Raw genomic sequence first — 24,168 nt, forward strand, 5'->3', positions numbered from 1 at the left:
TATTCCCCTGCCCCATGTACTCACATGTGGATCCGCCATCTTAAGTCCCCAATAGCCTGGAACGCTGTAAAACGGAGTTTAATGAAGCGATTCATGCTATAGAATAGCGGCGATATTCGTATTCCTTGCAAATCGAATTTTTCATGAAATTCGTAATGAATTCGGGTTCGTCAACTTCGATTCGCTCATCTCTAATTACCAATAATACCAGTATACAAGGAGTAATATTATCACCATACATATTACCTTCATACGTTTACTGACCAAATCCTGTATACTGAGACCAATATTACCAATAATACCAGTTTACAAGGAGAAATATTATCATCACACATATTTCCATCATACTGTTACTGCACAAATTCTGTATACTAAGACCAATATTACCAATAATACCAGTATACAAGAGGAAATATTATCACCATGTATATTACGATCATACTGTTACTGACCAAATCTGGTATACTGACAGCAATATTTCCAATAAAACCAGTACAAAAAAAGAAAAATGGTCAGCACCTCCAGACAAAATTAAATATGTTGTACAGGTGCACACTGCTAGTTGTGTGTGTTACCAGAGGGGAACAAATCATACTGCTACACCATGATCACCACTACAATGGCAACTGACTAATGACTAACACCACAATACTGTTACTGTATAATACCCACAATACAAAGACCAATATTCCCACACACAGTAACCATATAGTGGTAGATAACAGCTGTACATGAGTGATTTGCAGACCATATAAGTAACATTTACATCTAGTGACTCACAGGTGACATCTTCTCTGATCAGAGTTGTTCACTTTTCTTTTCTTTTTTCTGTATGTCACAGTACAACCCACTGTACTGTGACAATGAGGGGGTTGTGTTTTCACAGTATAACAAGATGGTGAGGATGATGGATGATAGGTGGCATGGGCTGGTTCAGCTGGCCATGGCACGGTCGGCATTATCATCATGTCTGCAATGTTTTTGCAGCCGGTCCTTATGTTCTTTAGCCGGCTGCTGCTGCACTGTGATGGGGGGGCACAGGCAACAGGTTGCGTGCCTCCACTGCTGTATGGACCGTGGTGGACGTACTTGAAGGCAGCAGGCAGCTGTAGATGTGGTGAGGTAGAGGGCCGCTGCTCCTTCTTTCTCCCCTGCACTCCAGGGGCAGGGCAAGAACATAGGAGATGTGCCTGCACATAGCACGCTCCTAGCCCAGCAGCCACTTGTCTCTTAAAGTGGCAGAGGGGATCAGAGGTGACTGCTGCTCTTCCATTAGGCCACCCACTGCCTTAGGTGGCGGCCTAAGCTGCCTAATGGAAGAGCCGTCTCTGAACTGCACTGACTAGAAACAAAACCCCCTCAAATTTGCAAAGGTTTTTTAAAATTTTGTGGATTTTCTGGAAAAATATGTAATGTCAATACAAAGTAAAATTGGTCCTGCATAAAATAAGCCCTTACTAGGATGGATGATTATGGGATAAAAGGCAGGGACGGTAGTAAGGTCTTTCATCCCCTTCCTGGACGTCTCCAGGTTTTCAGAATAGCATTCTGAAGTAGAGCCCTGCTAGACTGTCTTTTAAATCCCGCTCCTGCTGGTTTTCTGACCATTACAGCCTGCTCCCGCAAGTAGTGAGTTTCACTCCAACCCGCTCCTGCAAAATGTGTGTCCAATCCTGCCTGCTTCTGCTACATGGGTCTCCCACTAACATGACCCCTTCCCCCACATGCCATTTTAATTCCCTCCCCACCCTTGTGCCATTTTTATTATCTCACCCCCCCTGTGCCATTTTAATCCCCCTTCCACCCCACTGTGCCATTTTAATTGGGACCTTGGTACATATTTAAGCTTTATTTAAGTATTGGGACTACATATCTCTACATAGGGTTGCGCCACTTCTGCCATGTGAAATTACAACCCTCATAATCCGACATTCACTACGAACACAAACCTACTTGACAATTAGCCAGCCAAGTATCCATATCATTATCATTTAGCCTACCACATAGTAGTGGCATACCCTGTTTGGTGAGAGGAGTTCAGTGCAGACTCTCCACTTGAGTGGATGTGAGAGGAGTATAGTCCAGGAAAGCAAAAGGAAAAGTTCAGCCTGTGGAGGGAAGTTACCCAATGGCCCCATTACAAATCTTCAGATGTGCACACAACTCTTGAAAAGACACACACACACACATACATTGGGTAAACCTTGGCTAAGCCTGCCTGAATCTATGTACAAGTACCATGGGGGGAATTTATCATGGTTTCTGTGATGTACATGTTTTTAACCATTTGCCTTGCAGTGTTTTTGACGTCGCTGGGACTACTTCATCAAAAAGTTTCACAGCTTTTAATCCCTAAAGGATGCAGGATGTACAGATACGCCCTGGGAGCCAGGGATTTAGTGCACCAAGATGTATATGTACATCCTGTGTCCTGTTACAGCTATGAAGCAAGTGCAGGAGCTACACTCATATCATAAACCACAGGTCTGTTACGCCTAGCGCTCCGGGTCCCCGCTCCTCCCCGGAGCGCTCACGGCGTCTTTCTCCCTGCAGCTCCCCGGTCAGTCCCGCTGACCGGGAGCGCTGCTCTGTCATGGCCGTTGGGGATGCGATTCGCACAGCGGGACGCGCCCGCTCGCGAATCGCATCCCAGGTCACTTACCCGTTCCCGTCCCCTGCTGTCATGTGCTGGCGCGCGCGGCTCCGCTCTCTAGGGCGCGCGCGCGCCAGCTCCCTGAGACTTAAAGGGCCAGTGCACCAATGATTGGTGCCTGGCCCAATTAGCTTAATTGGCTTCCACCTGGTCCCTGACTATATCTATCCTCCTCCCATGCACTTCCTTGCCGGATCTTGTTGCCCTTGTGCCTAGTGAAAGCGTTTGGTGTGTTTAAAGCCTGTGTACCAGAACTTCTGCTATCTCCCCTGACTACGAACCTTGCCGCCTGCCCCCGACCTTCTGCTACGTCCGACTTTGCTTCTGCCTACTCCCTTGTACCTCGCCTATCTTCAGCAGCCAGAGAGGTGAGCCGTTGCTAGTGGATACGACCTGGTCACTACCGCCGCAGCAAGACCATCCCGCTTTGCGGCGGGCTCTGGTGAAAACCAGTAGTGTCTTAGAACCGGTCCACTAGCACGGTCCTCGCTATCCCTCTCTGGCACAGAGGATCCACCTCCTGCCAGCCGGCATCGTGACAGTAGATCCGGCCATGGATCCCGCTGAAGTTCCTCTGCCAGTTGTCGCTGACCTCCCTACGCTGGTCGCCCAGCAAGCTCGTCAGATCGCCCAACAAGATCACCAGCTGTCGTACTTGACCACCATGACACAGCAACTCCAGTCACAACTACAGCAAGTACAGTCACAGCTACAGCAGCAACAACCATCTCCTCCGCCAGCTCCTGCACCCCTTCCGCAGCGAGTGGCCACTCCTAGCCTCCGCCTGTCCTTGCCGGACAAATTTAATGGGGACTCTAAGTTTTGCCGTGGCTTTCTTTCGCAATGTTCCCTGCACATGGAGATGATGTCGGACCAGTTTCCTACTGAAAGGTCTAAGGTGGCTTTCGTAGTCAGCCTTCTGTCTGGAAAAGCTCTGTCATGGGCCACACCGCTCTGGGACCGCAATGACCCCGTCACTGCCTCTGTACACTCCTTCTTCTCGGAAATTCGAAGTGTCTTTGAGGAACCTGCCCGAGCCTCTTCTGCTGAGACTGCCCTGCTGAACCTGGTCCAGGGTAATTCCTCCGTTGGCGAGTACGCCATACAATTCCGTACTCTTGCCTCTGAACTATCCTGGAATAATGAGGCTCTCTGCGCGACCTTTAAAAAAGGCCTATCCAGCAACATTAAAGATGTTCTGGCCGCACGAGAGACTCCTGCTAACCTGCATGAACTCATTCATCTAGCCACTCGCATTGACATGCGTTTTTCTGAGAGGCATCAAGAGCTCCGCCAGGAAAAAGACTTAGATCTCTGGACACCTCTCCCACAGTCTCCACTGCAATCTGCGCCTAGGCCTCCCGCCGAGGAGGCCATGCAAGTGGATCGGTCTCGCCTGACCCTGGAAGAGAGGAATCGCCGTAAGGAAGAGAATCTTTGTCTGTACTGTGCCAGTACTGAACATTTTTTGGTGGATTGCCCTATCCGTCCTCCACGTCTGGGAAACGCACGCTCGCACCCAGCTCTCGTGGGTGTGGCGTCTCTTGATGCTAAGTCGGCTTCTCCACGTCTCACGGTGCCTGTTCGGATTTCTACTTCAGCCAGCTCTTCCCTCTCAGCCGTGGCCTGCCTGGACTCTGGAGCTTCTGGGAATTTTATTCGGGAGTCCTTAGTGAATAAATTCCGCATTCCGGTGACCCGTCTTGTCAAGCCACTCCACGTTTCCGCGGTCAACGGAGCCAAGTTGGATTGCACCGTGCGTTTCCGCACGGAGCCCCTCCTAATGTGCATCGGACCTCATCACGAGGAAATTGTATTTTTGGTCCTTCCTAATTGCACTTCTGAAGTTCTCCTTGGACTACCCTGGCTTCAACACCATTCCCCAACCCTGGATTGGTCCACTGGGGAGATCAAGAGTTGGGGTCCCTCTTGTTCCAAGGACTGCCTTCAACCGGTTCCCAGTACTCCCTGCCGTGACCCTGTGGTTCCTCCTGTATCCGGTCCCCCTAAGGTCATTAAGGACTCTGCCTGCCACAGGAAATGCCTCTCCCCCCCTCCCAGTCCCATCAGGCAAGCCCCTGTGTCCCCGCATGGCCCTCGTCCTGGTGTCACACTGCCCCGTGCCAGGTCTCGCCCTCTGCCCTCTCTCCCCATTCCTACTCCTGCTGTTCTGCCTGCCGTTGAGGAATCCCTCCATCCTTTCCCGGTGTCCTCATCCCAGGGGAGGCAGTTACCGGATAAAGAGAAGGGGAGACCTAAGGGGGGGGGTACTGTTACGCCTAGCGCTCCGGGTCCCCGCTCCTCCCCGGAGCGCTCACGGCGTCTTTCTCCCTGCAGCTCCCCGGTCAGTCCCGCTGACCGGGAGCGCTGCTCTGTCATGGCCGTTGGGGATGCGATTCGCACAGCGGGACGCGCCCGCTCGCGAATCGCATCCCAGGTCACTTACCCGTTCCCGTCCCCTGCTGTCATGTGCTGGCGCGCGCGGCTCCGCTCTCTAGGGCGCGCGCGCGCCAGCTCCCTGAGACTTAAAGGGCCAGTGCACCAATGATTGGTGCCTGGCCCAATTAGCTTAATTGGCTTCCACCTGGTCCCTGACTATATCTATCCTCCTCCCATGCACTTCCTTGCCGGATCTTGTTGCCCTTGTGCCTAGTGAAAGCGTTTGGTGTGTTTAAAGCCTGTGTACCAGAACTTCTGCTATCTCCCCTGACTACGAACCTTGCCGCCTGCCCCCGACCTTCTGCTACGTCCGACTTTGCTTCTGCCTACTCCCTTGTACCTCGCCTATCTTCAGCAGCCAGAGAGGTGAGCCGTTGCTAGTGGATACGACCTGGTCACTACCGCCGCAGCAAGACCATCCCGCTTTGCGGCGGGCTCTGGTGAAAACCAGTAGTGTCTTAGAACCGGTCCACTAGCACGGTCCTCGCTATCCCTCTCTGGCACAGAGGATCCACCTCCTGCCAGCCGGCATCGTGACAAGGTCCTGGCTGCTATCAGCAGCCAGGGACCCGCCGGTAATAGCAGACATCAGCAATCAATACCAAACTTCAATACCACACACAAAACCTGTTGACAGCTGTGGTCTTAGCCATGCATTTCTAACCCTGGATAACCCCTTTAGGGAACATTCACACATACGCAGATTTGATGCGCAGGATTTGATGCACAGGACTTTCCGCTATAGATTTCAATGTAAACTGAATGACTGAGCGCAGCTTCTAATCTGTAGTTACAAATCCTGCGAATCAAATCTGCGCAGGATCCTGTATGTGTGAATGTACCCTTAACCCCTTCAGGACGGAGCCCATTTGGCCTTAAGGACCGGAGCGTTTTTTGCACATCTGACCACTGTCACTTTAAACATTAATAACTCTGGAATGCTTTTAGTTATCATTCTGATTCCGAGATTGTTTTTTCGTGACATATTCTACTTTAACATAGTGGTACATTTTTTGTCGATACTTGCATCCTTTCTTGGTGAAAAATCCGTAAATTTGATGAAAAATTTGAAAATTTTGCATTTTTCTAACTTTGAAGCTCTCTGCTTGTAAGGACAATGGATATTACGAATACTTTTTTTTTTGTTCACATATACAATATGTCTACTTTATGTTTGCATCATAAAATTGACGTGTTTTTACTTTTGGAAGACACCAGAGGGCTTCAACGGTCAGCAGCAATTTTCCGATTTTTCACAAAATTTTCAAACTCAGTATTTTTCAGGGACCAGTTCAGGTTTGAAGTGGATTTGAAGGGTCTTCATATTAGAAATACCCCATAAATGACCCCATTATAAAAACTACACCCCCCAAAGTATTCAAAATGACATTTCGTAAGTGTTTTAACCCTTTAGGTGTTTCACACGAATAGCAGTAAAGTGAAGGAGAAAATTCACAATCTTCATTTTTTACACTTACATGTTCTTGTAGACCCAATTTTTGAATTTTTACAAGGGGTAAAAGGACAAAATTTTTACTTGTATTTGTAGCCCAATTTCTCTCGAGTAAGCACATACCTCATATGTCTATGTAAATTGTTCGGCGGGCGCAGTAGAGGGCTCAGAAGGGAAGGAGCGACAAGGGGATTTTGGAGAGTATGTTTTTCTGAAATGGTTTTTGGGGGGCATGTTACCTTTAGGAAGCCCTTATGGTGCCAGAACAGCAAAAAAAAAACACATGGCATACCATTTTGGAAACTAGACCCCTCGGGGAATGTAACATGGGATAAAGTGAACCTTAATACCCTACAGGGGTTTCACGACTTTTGCAAATGTAAAAAAAAAAAAAAAAAAATTTCCTAAAATGCTTGTTTTCCCAAAAATTTTTAATTTTTAAAAAGGGTAATAGCAGAAAATACCCCTAAAAATTTGAAGCCCAATTTCTCCCGATTCAGAAAACACCCCATACAGGTCTCGGAAGAGAATGAGTCACATTTGGCTTTTTGAAAGCAAATTTTGCTCTGGGGGCATGCCGCATTTAGGAAGCCCCTATGGTGCCAGGACAGCAAAAAAAAAAACCACATGGCATACCATTTTGGAAACTAGACCCCTCGGGGAACGTAACAAGGGGTTAAGTGAACCTTTATACCCCACAGGTGTTTCACGACTTTTGCATATGTAAAAAAATAATTTTTTTTAACCTAAAATGCTTGTTTTCCCAAAAATTTTACATTTTTAAAAAGGGTAAAATCAGAAAATACCCCCCAAAATTTGTAAGGCAATTTCTCCCGAGTACGGCGATACCCCATATGTGGCCCTAAACTGTTGCCTTGAAATACGACAGGGCTCCAAAGTGAGAGCGCCACGCGCATTTGAGGCCTAAATTAGGGACTTGCATAGGGGTGGACATAGGGGTATTCTACGCCAGTGATTCCCAAACAGGGTGCCTCCAGCTGTTGCAAAACTCCCAGCATGCCTGGACAGTCAACGGCTGTCCGAAAATATTGGGAGTTGTTTTGCAACAGCTGGAGGCTCCGTTCTGGAAACAGTGGCGTACCAGACGTTTTTGATTTTTATTGGGGAGGGGAGGGGGGCTGTGTAGGGGTATGTGTATATGTAGCGTTTTTTACTTTTTATTTTATTTTTTGTGTTAGTGTAGTGTAGTGTTTTTAGGGTACAGTCGCACAGGCGGGGGTTCACAGTAGTTTCTCGCTGGCAATTTGAGCTGCAGCAGAAAGTTTGCGGCAGCTCAAATTTGCAGCCAGATACTTACTGTAATCCTCCGCCCATGTGAGTGTACCCTGTACGTTCACATTGGGGGGGACATCCAGCTGTTGCAACACTACAACTCCCAGCATGCCCGTTGGCTGTCGGTGACTGCTGAGAGTTGCAGTTTTGCAACAGCTGTAGGCACACTGGTTATGTATCACTGAGTTTGTGACCTAACTCAGTGTTTCACAACCAGTGTGCCTCCAGCTGTTGCAAAACTACAACTCCCAGCATGTACGGTACATGGTGTACGGTGACTGCTGAGAGTTGTAGTTTGCAACAGCTGGAGGCACACCGGTCGTGAAACACTGAGTTAGGTAAAAAAAAACTCTGAGTTTCACAACCAGTGTGCCTTCAGCTGTTGCAAAACTACAACTCTCAGCAGTCATCGACAGCCAACGGGCATGCTGGGAGTTGTAGTTATGCAACCAGCAGATGCACCACTACAACTCCCAGCATGCACTTTAGCTGTTTGTGCAAGCTGGGAGTTGTAGTTATACAACAGCTGAAGGTACACTTTTCCATAGAAAGAATGTGCCTCCAGCTGTTGCAAAACCATAAGTCCCAGCATGCCCATAAGGGAATGCTGGGAGTTGTGGTGGTCTGCCTCCTGCTGTTGCATAACTACAGCTCCCAGAATGCCCTTTTTGCATGCTGGGAGCTGTTGCTAAGCAACAGCAGGAGGCTGTCACTCACCTCCAACGATCCAGACGCTGCAGGTCAGTCCCGCCGCCGCCGCTGCTCCTGGGGCCCCGATCCCAACATTAACGCCGGGGATCGGGGTAACCAAGCACCCGGGGTGCACGTCCCGCACCCGCTCACGTCCTCCAGAAGAGGGGCGGAGCGGGTGCGGGAGTGACACCCGCAGCAGGCGCCCTGATTGGTCGGCCGGTAATCCGGCCGACGAATCAGGGCGATCGTGAGGTGGCACCAGTGCCACCTCACCCCTGCAGGCTCTGGCTGTTCGGGACCATCAGAGACGGCCCCAAACAGCCAGTAATTCCGGGTCATCGGGTCACTGGAGACCCAATTGACCCGGAATCGTCGCAGATCGCTGGACTGAATTGTCCAGCGATCTGCGGCGATCGCCGACATGGGGGGGCATAATGACCCCCCTGGGCGATGTGCCGGGATGCCTGCTGAACGATTTCAGCAGGCATCCGGCTCCGGTCCCCAACCGGCTAGCGGTGGGGGACGGAATTCCCAGGGGCGTATGGATACGCCCTCGGTCCTTAAGGACTCGGGATGCAGGGCGTATCCATACGCCCTATGTCCTGAAGAGGTTAAAGGGATTTGTTAGCCTATCTGCATGCAGCTACCAACATAGACTGACAGCTATTGTGGCAATAAAATAGATCATACTTTTGTCCCTGCTGATGATGCATAAATCATAAAATCAAATTTTGTCATGGGCTTGTGTCAAGAAGCATGAGCTGAGCTGCTAAAGTACTGCAGCATCATTGGCCTCCTGGCTCCTTCTTCCCTCCCTGCCATGCTTGATTGACATACAGGCTCGGCTTACAGTGCTTAGCCCTGTCCACACGTCACATTCCTGCACAGTACTCACTAACAGTGGCAAACCCGTTTACGAGCCAAAATACACACAAATTTCAGTGTGTATTTTGGCATGTCTTTTTGGCTTCAAATGGCCCAAAACACATCCCAGTATATATTTTGTTGTAGCCCAAAAATGGCTATAAATTTGCCATAAAATGTGCCATATTTGAGGCCCAAAATAAACCTAAAAAACAGCATATGAACATAGCCTAACACTTTCCTTTTCACTATACTAAAACTGCTGATATCCACATAATCATAATCACACTCATGTCTTTCCATAAGAAAATATGGGGAGAGTTGAAGGTTTATCAAATCGGAATTCTCAGAAAGGAAATCTGTCTACATGCAGTGGCAAAGCAATCCATTTAAGCCTTTTCTGTTTGATTCAGAATTTGAGTACCAGCGTGGAAGTGTAAAGTTTGTTCCCTGCTCTTTTTCTTGGCAGTAGATATAACAAAAAGCAAATACGTCTGTGATCTTTACGCACCTCAGTGCACATTATGCTTCAGAGCCTATCCAAATTACATTTGTGTAGATTGGCACATCTGTAGTCAAAATACTGGAATACAATCTAGCAAGGGTTACAATCCGAAAAAAAAATCACACGACATGAATTACATTTCCTTTTCTCAAAAACTGCCAGATACTTAGCAAGCAACTGATATTTCATGAAAAGTGTATGTAAAATGATGTGTCAAGATGAAAGGAAATGCCAGTTTGTGTACAATTGGTTTTACTGTTGGCATCTACACAGGCAACTGTTCAAAGGAAAATTCCATTGGCTCAAATATAAGACAGATCACTCCATGTAATGCATTAATCTGAACTTCATTTCCCCCTAAAGATTCTTTCTGCACTTCTCAGAGTTGGCACAGCAGCATATAATCTACAAATGTATCAACAGTAAAGCAGAGCGACAAGATGTCTTAAAAGTCATCAGTTAAAGGTGCATAACTAATATACAATAACGTTTTATATTGTGCTAACTGTATAAAAACATTGGCAGTATCATAGCCAATGAGGTTTATCTGAGGCGTGATTATTGCTAATTGAAAACTTAAAAAAAAAAAAAAAACATTACATATAAAAGATAGCAGGCCCAGCTGAATAGTTCATTCTTTTCTAATGTAGTAAAAAGTCCTATAGTATAAAGAATGCTCTACTGATCTTACCCTTGAATAAGTCTGCAGGGTCTGTCAATACTGCTATCAATCTTAATCTGCCATAGTCCGCCACTGAACTTGGATGCCATGTCGGTGATAAATTAATAAACAGGGAGTATGACAACTCAACATATGAAGAAAAACAATATGCAGATTTATGACCATGATCAGAAGTATTACATTTCTAAATTTTAGTATTTCTTTATATGTTAGTCACATTTAACATTTAAAGGGGTACTCCGGTGGTTTTTATTTTATTTTTTTTAAATCAAATGGTGCCACAAAGTTAAACAGATTTGTATATTACTTCTATTTAAAAATCTTAATCCTTCCAGTACTTCTCAGCTGCTGTATCCTACAGAGTCTGATCACAGTGCTCTCTACTGACATCTCTGTCCATGTTAGGAACTGTCTAGAGCAGGAGAGGTTTGCTATGGGGATTTGCTCCTACTCTGGACAGTTCCTGACATGGACAGTGGTGTCAGCAGAGAGCTCTGTGGTCAGACAGAAACTAAATTCAAAAAGAAAATAACTTCCTCTGGAGCATACAGCAGCTGATAAGTACTGGAAGTAATTTACAAATCTGTTTAACTATCTGGCAAAAGTTGATTTAAAAATATTTTTTTCCACCTGAGTACCCCTTTAATTTAGGGGATTCCTAAATACAATGGACCTCAATGGTTGTATTCTGTTGGAGGAATAATAATCTGTTTATTTTCCTTACTTATTCTTAGTGTTTGTGTTTTTTTTTTTGCACACTTATTTTTTCTCCGTGCACCAAAAAATACATTTTAAATTACATTGCAAATGAGTAATTGTACACACGTTGTTTTTGATTGGGTAATGTGGTTTTGTAGGGTTATTTTCAGACCATCTTTGTTTTGGTCAGGAATTTTCCCCACAGAATTCTCTTTTTCTAGTCACAAACCTTAATAAATATTTATGGCTCTTGAGCAAATATCCCCTTTCGTTAAGTTTTAATTAAGTTTGGTTGGTTTTGTGGATTTTTCCGGCGCATTATGTCAAATGCTAGCGCAGGTGCAGATGGCACAACCATGTCGCAAACAGCATGCACTAAAAAAAATGTTAAAAAAGCATGACAAAATCTGTTTAGTACATGAGGAACAATGGGGGAGATTCATCAAAACTTGTGCAGAGGAAAAGTCTACCAGTTGCCCATAGCAACCAGATTGCTTCTTTCATTTTTGAAAAGTCCTCTGAAAAATAAAAGAAGCAATCTGATTGGTTGCTATGGGCAACTGGTTGGCTTTTTCTCTGCACAGGTCTTGATGAATCTCCCTCAATATGTCATCAGAAATGTATCTATTGTTTAAATCCAGTTTTAATGTTTTTTTCTAATTTTCAGTTTTACTACCTATATTTCTAAAATAATCCAGAAATCTTGCGGTTTACATTCCAGATACTAGGCCTAAAACTAAGCTGAGACTTTTTGTTCTGTACAGACCATTTCCCAGCAGTGCCCTTCTTATCATCACAGACAGTAAAGTAACACACATTAGCTGTTACTTGAACATCAGCATCTTCCCTCCCTGCAGGAATATTCCAAGATTTAAAATGTCCACTTATCAAAATGTAGCGAAGCATAGGAAAACTACTTTAGGGTATGTTCACACTGCGGAATTTGTGCAGAATTCCGTTAGCGGAGTTCTGCGAGTAAAATTCTGCACAGTGAACGTTAGCATCATTGTGAATGGGTCTTCCGCAAGACCTGTTCACACTGCGGAATTTTAGCGACGGACAATTCTGATGCTCAAATTGTTCTGCGCAAAGAAAGAACATGTTCAGTCCACGAGCACTGCATAGCTGTCAATGGTAAAGGCACAGTGCCGCGCGGTCCTACCGCCGCTGCCGGCTGCCAGGCTGAATCTCCGATAGCGGAGGTTCAGCTACATATCCGTAGTGTGAACATACCCTGAAAAGGAATCAGTCAGCTGTAATTGCTGCTAAGAGCTGTAGACATCATTGGAGAACTGTTAGGTTATGAAAGCTAACTGTACCTTACCTGCAGCTGGGGGTGGTGGCCAAGAAATAAAAAGGTAATTTTACAACTTTGGCAAAGTGTTAAGAAGGTGGTGCCTAGTTACTTAGGTGCCACAGCCTGGTCAGCTTCCTCATTGTCCTCACCTCCCAATCCCTCCTAGATTGACATACAAATCCCTGTAGAATAAATGTAATGTCTAGAGAAAACCAGGCACTGCTCATCACCTGCACAATACCATCCCTGAATCGCCTAGCCAGAGCCCTTACTTTAATCCAATTGAACATCCCTGGAAAGACCTAAAAATAGATACCCCCTGATGGTCCCTATCTAACCAGACAGATCTTGAGAGGATGTGCAGAGACAAATTGCAGAAAACCCCCAAATCTAGGTGCAAACATTGTGGCATCAACCCCAAGAATACAGAAGGAGGTATCAGCTGCCAAAGGTTCTTCACAGTAAATAGTGAGTGAAGGGTCTGAATACTTATGTCCATACAATATTTTAGGTTTTTCTTTTCAATAAATGATCAATAGTTTCTAACATTCGGTTTTCAGTTTGTCATTATGGAGCACTGAGTGCAGAATGATGGGGGGGAAATCTAGATTTTTTTTATTTTTATTTTAGCACAAGGCCACAACCTAAAATGTAAAAAAGTGAAAGGGTCTGAAGACTTACCGAATGTGTCATGGTTTTCTGCAAAGAGCAGCAAGAAATATCTGATTTTACATTATATTTCAATATAATGCATATGGGCAGTAGTACAAAGCAGTTAGATCTGCCAATTTTAGCAGCAGTTTATCAGGTAATATTAAACTTTGGAGGTAGCTGGATTCCTCATTTAATAAGCTTTTTGGAAAGTGAACCATTTAAAAGTCAAAAATTTCTCATAAGAAAAAAAATCACAGTACAGCTTTATACCATAACATTCAATTTTCCCGAAAACTCTTCAGCTCTTCACAATGTAGAAGGTAAACTCGAAGTCAGCTGTAAACCGTATTCACACACTGTAATTATGATGCACATTGACCGCCGTGGTATTTTACTGCAGTAGCCAGATGTTATCTATTTGTGAATTAGACATTAAAAAGTCCCATTTACATGACAGATTTGAGAACCTTACATTTATAGGTAGAGCTGTTTTTTATTACCTCTTTATTATTAGTGGTAGGGTGGCATTGAAGTTCTTCTTTATCACTATAAGAGATGAACGAATCGAAGCTGATGAACCCGAATTCGTTACAAATTTCAGGAAATATTCGATTCGCAATGAATGCGAATATCGACGCGATTCTATCGCGCGAATCGCTTCATTTAACTCCACTTACCGTGGTGCAGGCTCCAGGGCATCTAAAATGGCGGATCCACATGTCAGTACATAGGGCAAGGAACGCTGGGAAGGTGGGAAGGGAAGTAGGCAGGATGACCCTGAATCACATGCAGGATGCAGCCTATGAGCAGCCAGTCACCCCTGTTATGTCACAGCCCTATACAATACACAGAAGGATCATAGGACGCAGAGCCTGTGTGTGTGTTACAGCAGAGAAAAGTGCAGTTCAGCAGCGTTTAACATCCTCCTAGTCCCATCAGCTTTCTCATGGATGGAGTGCACAGTTTTTTTTCACTGAGGCTAAGTTTCCATTTGTTTTTTTTCTGGCAGTTTTTGGAAAACTGCCACTGCAGTTTTTGAGCCAAAGTCAGAAGTGGATCCATAAGAGAAGAGAAGTGTAAGTCATTTATATGTCCTATTCCTTTTGAATACACTTCTGGCTTTGGCTCAAAAACTGCAGTGGCAGTTTTCGAAAAACTGCCAAAAAAAAAAAACCAAGTGGAAACTTAGCCTGAAAATGATTTTTACTGCAGCTGCAGGCATTAACCTCCCAGTTACTTTCTTGTATTACAGAGAGGGGCACATAACTGTGTGTTGCCTCATACATTTCAACAAGCGACCTCAACTTCATAAACCTTAGCAGAGGAGGCAGGAATAATTTTTCAGTGCAATTCAGTGTCTTTGTTCCACAAAAAATCATCTGGTTTTACTAGTCTGTAGACGGTATAATACCCAGCAGTCCATTCCTAATAGTCTGTGACAGAGTGCAATTTTGTATTAAGTACACAGCTTTTTTTGGCTGCAGTACTGTTGAGTACTGCTGGTGTTTTACAAAAATATATTTTTTTAAGGGTACAGTAGGGTATTTTTCTGCCCTTGTAAGTGCATACCGCATACTTACATCTAAGTAGTCTATTAATTTGTACCTGTTAATCTGTCAAGGGCCTACATATTGTGAAAGTCCAGGCAAAAGTACTCACTGGCTAATGTTGTACTCAGATACTTTTTTAAGTGTACTGTAGCACATTTTTCTGCCCTCATCAGTGCAGGCCCATCTCTAAAGGACAGGCAAACCAAGCAATTGCTTGGTGCCCCAAGCTGGCTCAGGGCCCCGAAGCAGAGCCGGTGCTTATTGTGCTTCCTATAAGGCTGCAGCCGCCTGAGCTTTCTATAGAGAGCCTCAGGCGGCTGCAGCACTCCTGATCACCTCCCGAGTTCCTCCCCTTCCCTGTAGCGTGGCCGAGCTCCTCTTCCTGCTGGCTGTCAGTCCAGCCAGGTACCGCACGGTACAGGAACAGGAGCAGGGCCAGACTGGCCATCAGTCACATCGTCCGGGCCGTCCTCCTGCCCCTATCCTGGTTTGGCAGCTTGCCCTGTCGGCTGGCCAGGCAAGAAGGGCGAGAGCCTGGAGCAGGAGGCAGAGACTAAAGCCGCTCGGCCTCCGGCTCCTATTTTTGTGCTCGGCTCACCTGTAGTTGCCTCACTCAGGACGTACCCGCCCCCAGTTAAGTGCCATACAGCTACGCGAGTCGGCCTCATATGGACGTTCACTCATGTCACGCTCCCATTATTCAAGGGCCGGCGTTACTACGTCCTGGCGCCGGCCCTAGGTATTCTGAGAGCGTGACATAAGTGAACATCATTACCGTGCGTAGCTGTGCAAGCCCTTATCTGGGGAAGGTTCTGCCCTGAATTCCTGGCAACTGCAGAAGTACCAGCCGTGGGGGTCTAATTGAGGGGTACTACTTGCCTACAGGGGGAGGGGGGTTAATCTGGGGATACTACCTGCCTACTGGGGTGAGGGGGTTAATCTGAGGGTAATACCTGTCTACGGGGGGGTCTAATCTGGGGGTACTACCTGTCTACTGGGGGGGTCTAATCTGGGGGTACTACCTGCCTACTGGGGGTTAATTGGGGGGTTCTACCTGTCTACGGATGGTGGGTCTAATCTGTGGGTACTGGTAATACTGGTCTCAGTATACAGGATTTGATCAGTAGCAGTATAATGGTAATATGTATGGTGATAATATTCCTCCTTACATACAGGTGTTAATTGGTCACTGTATGATTTATTTAGAGGTACATGTGCTTCTCATGGGAAATTGTCCTACCTATGTTAATGTGTGTATATATATATATATATATATATATATATATACATTTTTTTCATTATGTACCCTATTATAACCAACTAGGATTGACATTTGGACCCTCCCCTTTTTGGCTCCGCCTTCACATAGCCACACCCATGACCGACGGAGGATTCCATGTCTATTTTGCTTAGTGCATACCACATACCTACATCTAAGTAGTGTACTTTTTTGTACCTGTTAATCTGTCAAGGGCCTAGACACTGTGAAAGGCCAGTGAAAAGTGCACACTTGCTGCTTTTCTAGACAAATACTGTTTTAAGCGTAGTGAAGCATATTGTACTCCGCTCATATACGTACTAAGTATGTCAGGCAGAGAAGTGCCAGGACGTGCACAGAGGAGTGGCAGAGGCCTAAATCCTTCAGATAGAGGTCACAGCAGACTAGGGGCGAGTGGCTGCAGCAGTCGCAGCAAGAAGTCTGAGCTCCCGTTATCAGCTAGCGGTCGTGTCTCGACCAACAACCCATCTGCCGTCGTCAATTGGTTAACACGGTCATCCACTTCATCACAATACATGTCCTTTATGGCTCACTGGGTGAATGTGGTTCCTGCACAGCCACATCGCCAACTTGGACAGGTCCCGCCACTTCCTCCTCCATAATCTCAGGCTGTAGGTCCTGTGACAGTGTGCGACTCCGCCTCCTTATTCTCCACCATGTCCTCAGCGTCCACTGCCCAGACAAGTCTCAGTGGCCCTTCAGCATATCATGTGTGTAGGGCATGGCGGTATCACGCTGTTCTTCACATGGTTTGCATTGGCGAAAAGAGTCTCTCAGGGTAGGAACTGCTAAGAGTCATTCGTAAAGAAATCTGAGCATGGCTTACTTCACGAAAACTGGAAATGGGAGCCATGGTGACTGACAACGGGAAGAACATCTTGCATGCGCTGCAACTGGGAAATCGAAGCCATGGACCCTGCATGACACGTGTTCAATCTGATGGTGAAGCAGTTCCTTAAGTGTTTTCCCCATTTGCAAGACATCCTTACAATGGGAAGGAAACTTTGCATGCACTTCAGCCACTCGTACACCGCAAAGCACACCCTCTTTGAGCTGCAGCGACAGAACTGTATCCCCCAACATAGTCTGATTTGTGACGTGGCCACACTTTGGAATTCCACCCCCATAGGTTGGACCGATTGTACAAACAGAGAAAATCAATGACCGATTTCTTGATGATCCAAGCGGATAGGGGTACTCCCCTGTGTAACTTCAATGTGAACCAGTGGCAGTTCATACGTGACACCTGCCGTTTGCTCAGGCCCTTTGAGGAAGCCACATTATTTGTAAATTGCCAGGATTACGGGATGAACAACGTCATTCCACTGCTTCATTTCTTACAACACATGTTGGAAACGATGGCTGGTCACTGCACTGGAGATGTGGCGCCTACATTTCACGGCTCATGAGCCCTGTGGGGGCTGAACTGGAGAAGGAGGAAGAGGAGGGGAGGGGCACAGTGGAGCACAGTTTAGGTTTTACAAAATGGGTGTTTTTTTCTCGTAATCTGACAGGAGAGGAGGAGCAGGAGAAGCCAGAGGAGCTAAAGGGTTATGAGGAAGGTGAGACAGAGGACCCAGACACACCGTGGCAGTATGTAGTGGAGATGGAGGCAGGGAGTCACTTGCACAAATGGCACGATACATGCTCACTTGCTTGCGTAGTGACAGCCAAATTGTCACCAATCGGCAGCGGGATGACTTTTGGATCTTCACCTTCTTGGACCCTCGCTACCGCCACAAAATAGGGGCATTTTTTACACCCACTGAGAGGGAGGACAAAATGACCTACTACAGAGGCATCCTATGTAGTCAGTTGACCGATGGCTATCGGCGCCATCGTCCATCCTCTCGCATGGGGGGACGCCCTGCGCTCACCTTACACTGCCATGGCTGCTGGGGAGGGGTGGGGTGGCAGGAGCAGTACCAGCTCCATCAGCAGCAGCCTGAGTCTACAGTCGCTGATGAGTATCTTTCTTCACCCGCCTAGTGAAGCAACTCATCAGCAGCAAGTAGACCTGGAGCAGGACTGGAACTAGCAGGTGGTGGCATACCTTGACATGCCCATGCCAACACATCTCGAAGATCCGCTGGACTTCTGGGCAGCCAAACGTGATTTGTGGCTGCAACTAGCATAGTTTTCCCTGGAAAATCTGTCCTGCTCGGCCAGTAGTGTGCGATTAGAGCGGGTGTTTAGTGCGGCGGGGGCCATAGTCAACCCAAGGAGAACTCGTCTGTCCATGAAAAATGTGGAGAGACTGACCTTTGTGAAGATGAATCAGGCATGGATCAGCCAGGATTTCCAACCACCAATGCCTGATGCATGAGAGTAAATTGATCATGGTGCCACACCAACACTTCATAAATATGGATAGTGCCACACAGATTTAAGGCGCTGCTCCCCAGTTACAAACATTCCTCCTCATCAGACCCTTTTTCACCTACCTTCGTCATCGGGTACTGGTATGACCCCCCACTGCACCACCCTGTCACCGGGTCCCTTTCAGGACTCCTGATGCCTGCTGCCACCTCCAGGCTGTCTCATTCAGCCACTATATGGTCTCCTCATGCTTCAGCAAACTCCAGTCTGTGCCATTCATCCAATATATGGTTTACTGTCATTCAACAACTACATGGTTTAGTGATGCTGTTGGGCCTAGGACATTACCTATGTATGTTTATGGTAGCACTAGGTACCATACATCTTCAATGGAAATTAAAAAATGTATCTTTTATTCTTAGTATTGTGAGGCCCTGTCATCATCTGCTGCAAACTCCAGGCTGTGCCATTCAGACACTATATGGTCTCCCCATGCTGCCACAAACTCTAGGCAGTCATTCAGCCTCTATATGGTCTCCTCCTACTGATACCACCTGCAGGCTCTGTCATTGTGCTGCCATGTGACATGTGACTCCTTGTTAGATTTGGTCCTTTTTACCCACATGCCGGGGACCGGGACACTAAAACTTGGGAGTTAAAAGTTCAATTTCAAAATCCTTAATTTAAATTTCAAAATCTTACATTTAAATTTCAAAATCATAAATTTCAATGGTCTTCTCATGCTTCTGCCAACTCCAGGCTGTGCCATTCAGACACTATATGGTCTCCTCATGCTTCAGTCAACTCCAGGCTGTGTCATTCAGGCAATGTATGGTTTACTGATGCTGCTGGGCCTGGGTCTGGGAATAAAAATGTTGTTATGGTAGTACTAGCTACCCAAAATCTTCAGGTTAAATTTCAGAATTCATCTTTTAATCTTAGGGATTGTGAAGCCCTAGTGTCTACTCATGCTGCTCCCAACTCCTTGCTGTGTCATTCAGCCACTATATGGTCTCCTTATACTGATGCCACCTTCAGGCTCTGTCATTGTGCCGCTCTGTGATTCTAAAAGCGATGCCGGTAATCTGCATGTCATACTGAATAACAGTTTTATTTCACTACCCCAGCACACTCCATATGCGTGTTAGAACACAGCAAAGTGTTCTACACCCCTATTGAGACTCTCTGTAGGCCAGAAATAGCAATTTTTAATATAGATTCGCCGTAAATAAATTCGTTTTGAACCAAATTTTTTCGAAAAATTCGGCGAATCAGCCGAATCAAATTTTTCAAAAGTTCGCTCACCTCTAATCACTATAATCCACATTATATAAAGGCCAATTAAAATCTATGAAAATATGTTAATGCAATAAAGAGCCCTGGATCTGCAATTTAGGACCTTGAAAACTCGGGTGCTTTACCTAACTCCTAAACGTTATTTTCTAACTAACTAAGCCATATGAATAACTGGTGTTCTCAGCATGCTTCACACTACCTGTTGACTTTAATTTTTTAACCCTACCTCTTATTTTAGGTACATTGCTTTGCATGGGTCAGCCTTGTGCAACATTACAAAACCACCAAGTCCACCACTATGCTAATATTATGTACTTGGTCTCCTGTACCACAACTTACACATTGGGCAGGGACTAACATTTGTTGAAGGTATCCTACAAACTTTGTCAGGTGGCTGAGGCATTATAAGGTTTCCTGGACAGTAAACTGAGTGTTTAGACTTCCGGTTCCAGCACGGCTGATGTAGGGCGCAGCTCAGGCGGGCTTCTGCTCTCCCCGGCTAGTATCTGATGCTTACCAGCCCCACAGTGTCCCAAGGACGTCCTGTTGGCTCCTCCGTGCCTCCACTCACCCGCAGGGATGGAGAGGTATCTTCAGCGCGGCAGCATGCCTGCTTCACAGCCACAGACAGGCTCCCCACAAGCGCTGTGCTTCTAAAATGGCAGCGGCTCCCGCTTCTCTCAGCCTCTGCATGCTACTCAGCCCCCACCGGAGCCCTCTGATCCTGGCCAAGCCACTATACCACCAGGGACTGAAATGGATGTTAGCCTGCCAGCCATATTTATGGGGGACCATGATTCTTCTTCACAGGGCACAGATAAGCCCTTGCTATTTCAAGGGGGTCCAGCCCCTACACAATTAGGGGATGCATGGCACATGGTATATCAGCTTATAGCTGAGAAGGTGGCACAACGTATGATGCCTACAGTACAACATATTGTGGAGGAGGTCCTGAAAGCCACTCTACAGAACCTACAATTAGATGTGGCCTCTCATTCTACCCACTTGACAGAAGTTGAACACCGGCTATCTACCCTGGAAGACGATGACATGAATATGTTCAAATGCTTACGCCATACTGAGGCGGAATTACTTTGAGTGACTGACAAGCTAGAGGATCTAGAGAACAGGTCCCGGCTCAACAATCTTCGCATAGTGGGGTTTAATGAATCCGTGTCGCCTCCTGATCTTCATCGTTTCTGTGAGCGCGACATTCCTAAAGCCCTAGGCCTCTCTCCCTCATGCCAAGTGGAGAGGGTCCATCTGATTAGCTCGCCTCCAGCCTCCTCTCAAGGCTTACCAGGAGCCTTGGGGAATTGTTCATGACAAGTTATCCTCTGTTTCCTGGACTTTAATGACAAAGTGGAGGTCCTCCAAGCTTACAGGCGCTTGTCGCAACGTTTGTATTTCATGGCATGCGTTTATTGCTTTTCGAAGATTATTCTGTGGAAGTGGTGAAACGCCGGAGGGCCTTTAGCTTCATTTGTACTGCGCTCTTCAAAGCCAACTGCCATTTCCAGCTCCAATACCCAGCGGTCTTGCAAGTCTTTCATTCGGATGGCAACATATCCGTCTACAAATCTCCTGAGGCGGAGACCTCATCTCTGGATCATCTCCTGGGCGCCTCTTCCCAACGTTCTTCCTTACGCTCTGGTCGCAGATCACTCTCCAGATCCACGAGATCATTGCAAGCGTCTTCACTCCCCATGCCGTTGCTATGGCAGTGACCGTCCCTCTTCTCCAGAATAAGACACCTCCGGGACTTGTAACGAGCCTTTAAGCAGGACTTGTATGGTGTTCTTCCCGGACAGCTGACTCTTCTCAGGTCATACACTGCTCAAATAAAATACAGGGAACACTTAAACAACACAATGTAACTGCAAGTCAATCACACTTCTGTGGAATCACACTGTCCACTCAGGAAGCAACACTGATCGACAATCAATTTCCCATGATGTTGTGAAAATGGAACAGACAACATGTGGAAATTATAGGCAATTAGCAAGACACCCGCAATAAAGTAGGTACTGCAGGTGGTGACCACAGACCACTTCTCACTTCCCATGCTTCCTGGCTGATGTTTTGGTCACTTTTGAATGCTGGCGGTGCTTTCACTCTAGTGGTAGCATGAGACGGAGCCTAAAACCCACACAAGTGGCTCAGGTAGTGCAGTCTGTCAGCGTAGTGTCCAGAGTATGGAGGTGCTACCAGTAGACAGGCCAGTACATCAGGAGACGTGGAGGAAGCCGTAGGAGGGAAACAACCCAGCAGCAGGACCACTACCTCCGCCTTTGTGCAAGGAGGAGCAGGAAGAGCCCTGCCAAAGCCCTGCAAAATGACCTCCAGCAGGCCACAAATGTGCATGTATCCACTCAAACAGTCAGAAACAGACTCCATGAGGGTGGTATAAGGGCCAGAAGTCCACAGGTGGGGGTTGCGCTTACAATATGCCAGAGAACACCAAGATTGGCAAATTTGCCACTGGCGCCCTGTGCTCTTCACAAATGAAAGTAGGTTCTCACTGAGCACATGTGACAGACATGACAGAGCCTGGAGACACTGTGGAGAATGTTCTGCTGCCTGCAACATGCTCCAGCATGATTGGTTTGGCGGTGGGTCAGTAATGTTCTGGGGTGGCATTTCTTTGGGGGGATTCACAGCCCTCCATGTGCTTGCCAGAGGTAGCCTGACTGCCATTAGGTACCAAGATGAGATCCTCAGACCCCTTGTGAGACATATGCTGGTGTGGTTGGCCCTGGGTTCCTCCTAATGCAAAACAATGCTAGACCTCATGTGGCTGGAATGTGTCAGCGTTTCCTGCAAGAGGAAGACATTGATGTTATGAACTGGCCCGCCTGTTTCCCAGACCTGAATCTGATTGAGCACATCTGGAACATCATGTCTTGCTCCATCCACCAATGCCATCCATCCAGGAGTTGGCGGATGCTTTAGTCCAAGTCTGGGAGGACATCCCTCAGGAGACCATCCACCACCTCATCAGGAGCATGCACAGGCATTGGAAGGAGGTCATACGGGCATGTGGAGGCTACACACACTACTGAGCCTCATTTTGACTTGTTTTAAGGACATTACATCAAAGTTAAATCAGCCTGTAGTGTGGTTTTCCATTTTGATTCTGAGTGTGAATCCATATCCAGACCTTCATGTCTTGATAAATTTGATTTCCATTGATAATTTTTGTGTGATATTGTTGTCAGCACATTCAACTATGTAAAGACGAAAGTATTTCATACGATTAGTTCATTCATTCAGATCTAGGATGTGTTATCTTAGTGTTCCCTTTATTTTTTTTGATCAGTGTATGTCCTATTCTAGTGCCTTAAGTTTGTGATATTTTTATGATCTACCATGTATTGTATACCCACCTGTCAGTTGTTCCCCATCCCTGTTGTGGTTTGCAATGCTAGGGTGTACTTTCTATTTTTATTCCTTAGCAATGTCTGGTGTATCCTCCATTGGTGGGTTACCCTGGTGGTCCGGCTGCTCGACACCTTGCTGCTGCATCTCCCTCGTCACACCTTTATTCTCCATTCTAATATGTTACATGCTATTTTCTCCTGTGTTGAGATGTTACCATGGTCAATTTAATTACGTGGAATGCCAAAGGCCTCCGTCCTCCGCATACACAGCAATTGTTTTTTCTTTACTTAGAGTTTCGCCCAGTCATAGTGCTATTGCAGGAAACCCATCTCTCTGAACATGATTTTTTTCAGATGCGGAAGGAATGGGTAGGGCATGCTTATGGCTCCTCAGCTAAAGATGTCTCACACTTATTCACAAATCATTCCAATCATTCCAATTCTGTTTAGTGTCCCATTCCACAGATTCTGATGGCAGACTGTCCCATCTTCTCTTAGTACATAATGGGGAACTCCTCAGTATTTATAACATATATGCTCCTAACGATGATAACACTTTTCAGGGACTTAGCGGACAGATTACAGACTGATACCACCTCTGGTGAGGTATTGCTGGTGACTTTAATACAGTATTAGACCCTCTGGTTGACCGTAATAGCCCACTCCCTCTCCTGACACCAGTTAGATCTAGGGACTGTGTACTCCCTTAGTTTCTCGACCAACAAAACATACAAGATGCATGGCGTCTGAGTTATAATGATGACTGCGAGTTTACCCATTTCTCCAATGCCCACAGCTCCTGGTCTAGAATAGATTACTTTTTCCTGACTTCTGGCCTCAGTCATCGGGTGCAATCCATGGACATTGGTGATCTGGCAGTCTCGGACCATACTCCGGTGACTTTGTCACTTCAACCCTCTTTCCTCAAGGGTACTGACATTTTATGGAGGTTCCCTTCTTTACTGACAAGAGATGAATCCTTTGTAGACCAGCTTAAGGTTTGGTGATCGGAATTTTCAGTCCAAAACTATTCTGGGAGACTGGGAAGGCAGTGCTGCGGAGTCGATTGATCGCCCATATGACCACCCTGAAACTAGAATCAGTTGCGGGAG

The 24,168-nt window shown here is 46.4% G+C and overlaps 1 pseudogene; it reads left to right on the forward strand.

Annotated features, from left to right (window-relative positions):
* The first annotated feature begins 10,407 nt into the window (after positions 1–10,407).
* Positions 10,408–10,489, forward strand: LOC130363386 (U4 spliceosomal RNA; annotated as a pseudogene).
* Positions 10,490–24,168: the final 13,679 nt, after the last annotated feature.

The sequence above is a fragment of the Hyla sarda genome, chromosome 3 (assembly GCF_029499605.1).
Source record: "Hyla sarda isolate aHylSar1 chromosome 3, aHylSar1.hap1, whole genome shotgun sequence".
Classification (NCBI taxonomy): Eukaryota; Metazoa; Chordata; class Amphibia; order Anura; family Hylidae; genus Hyla; species Hyla sarda.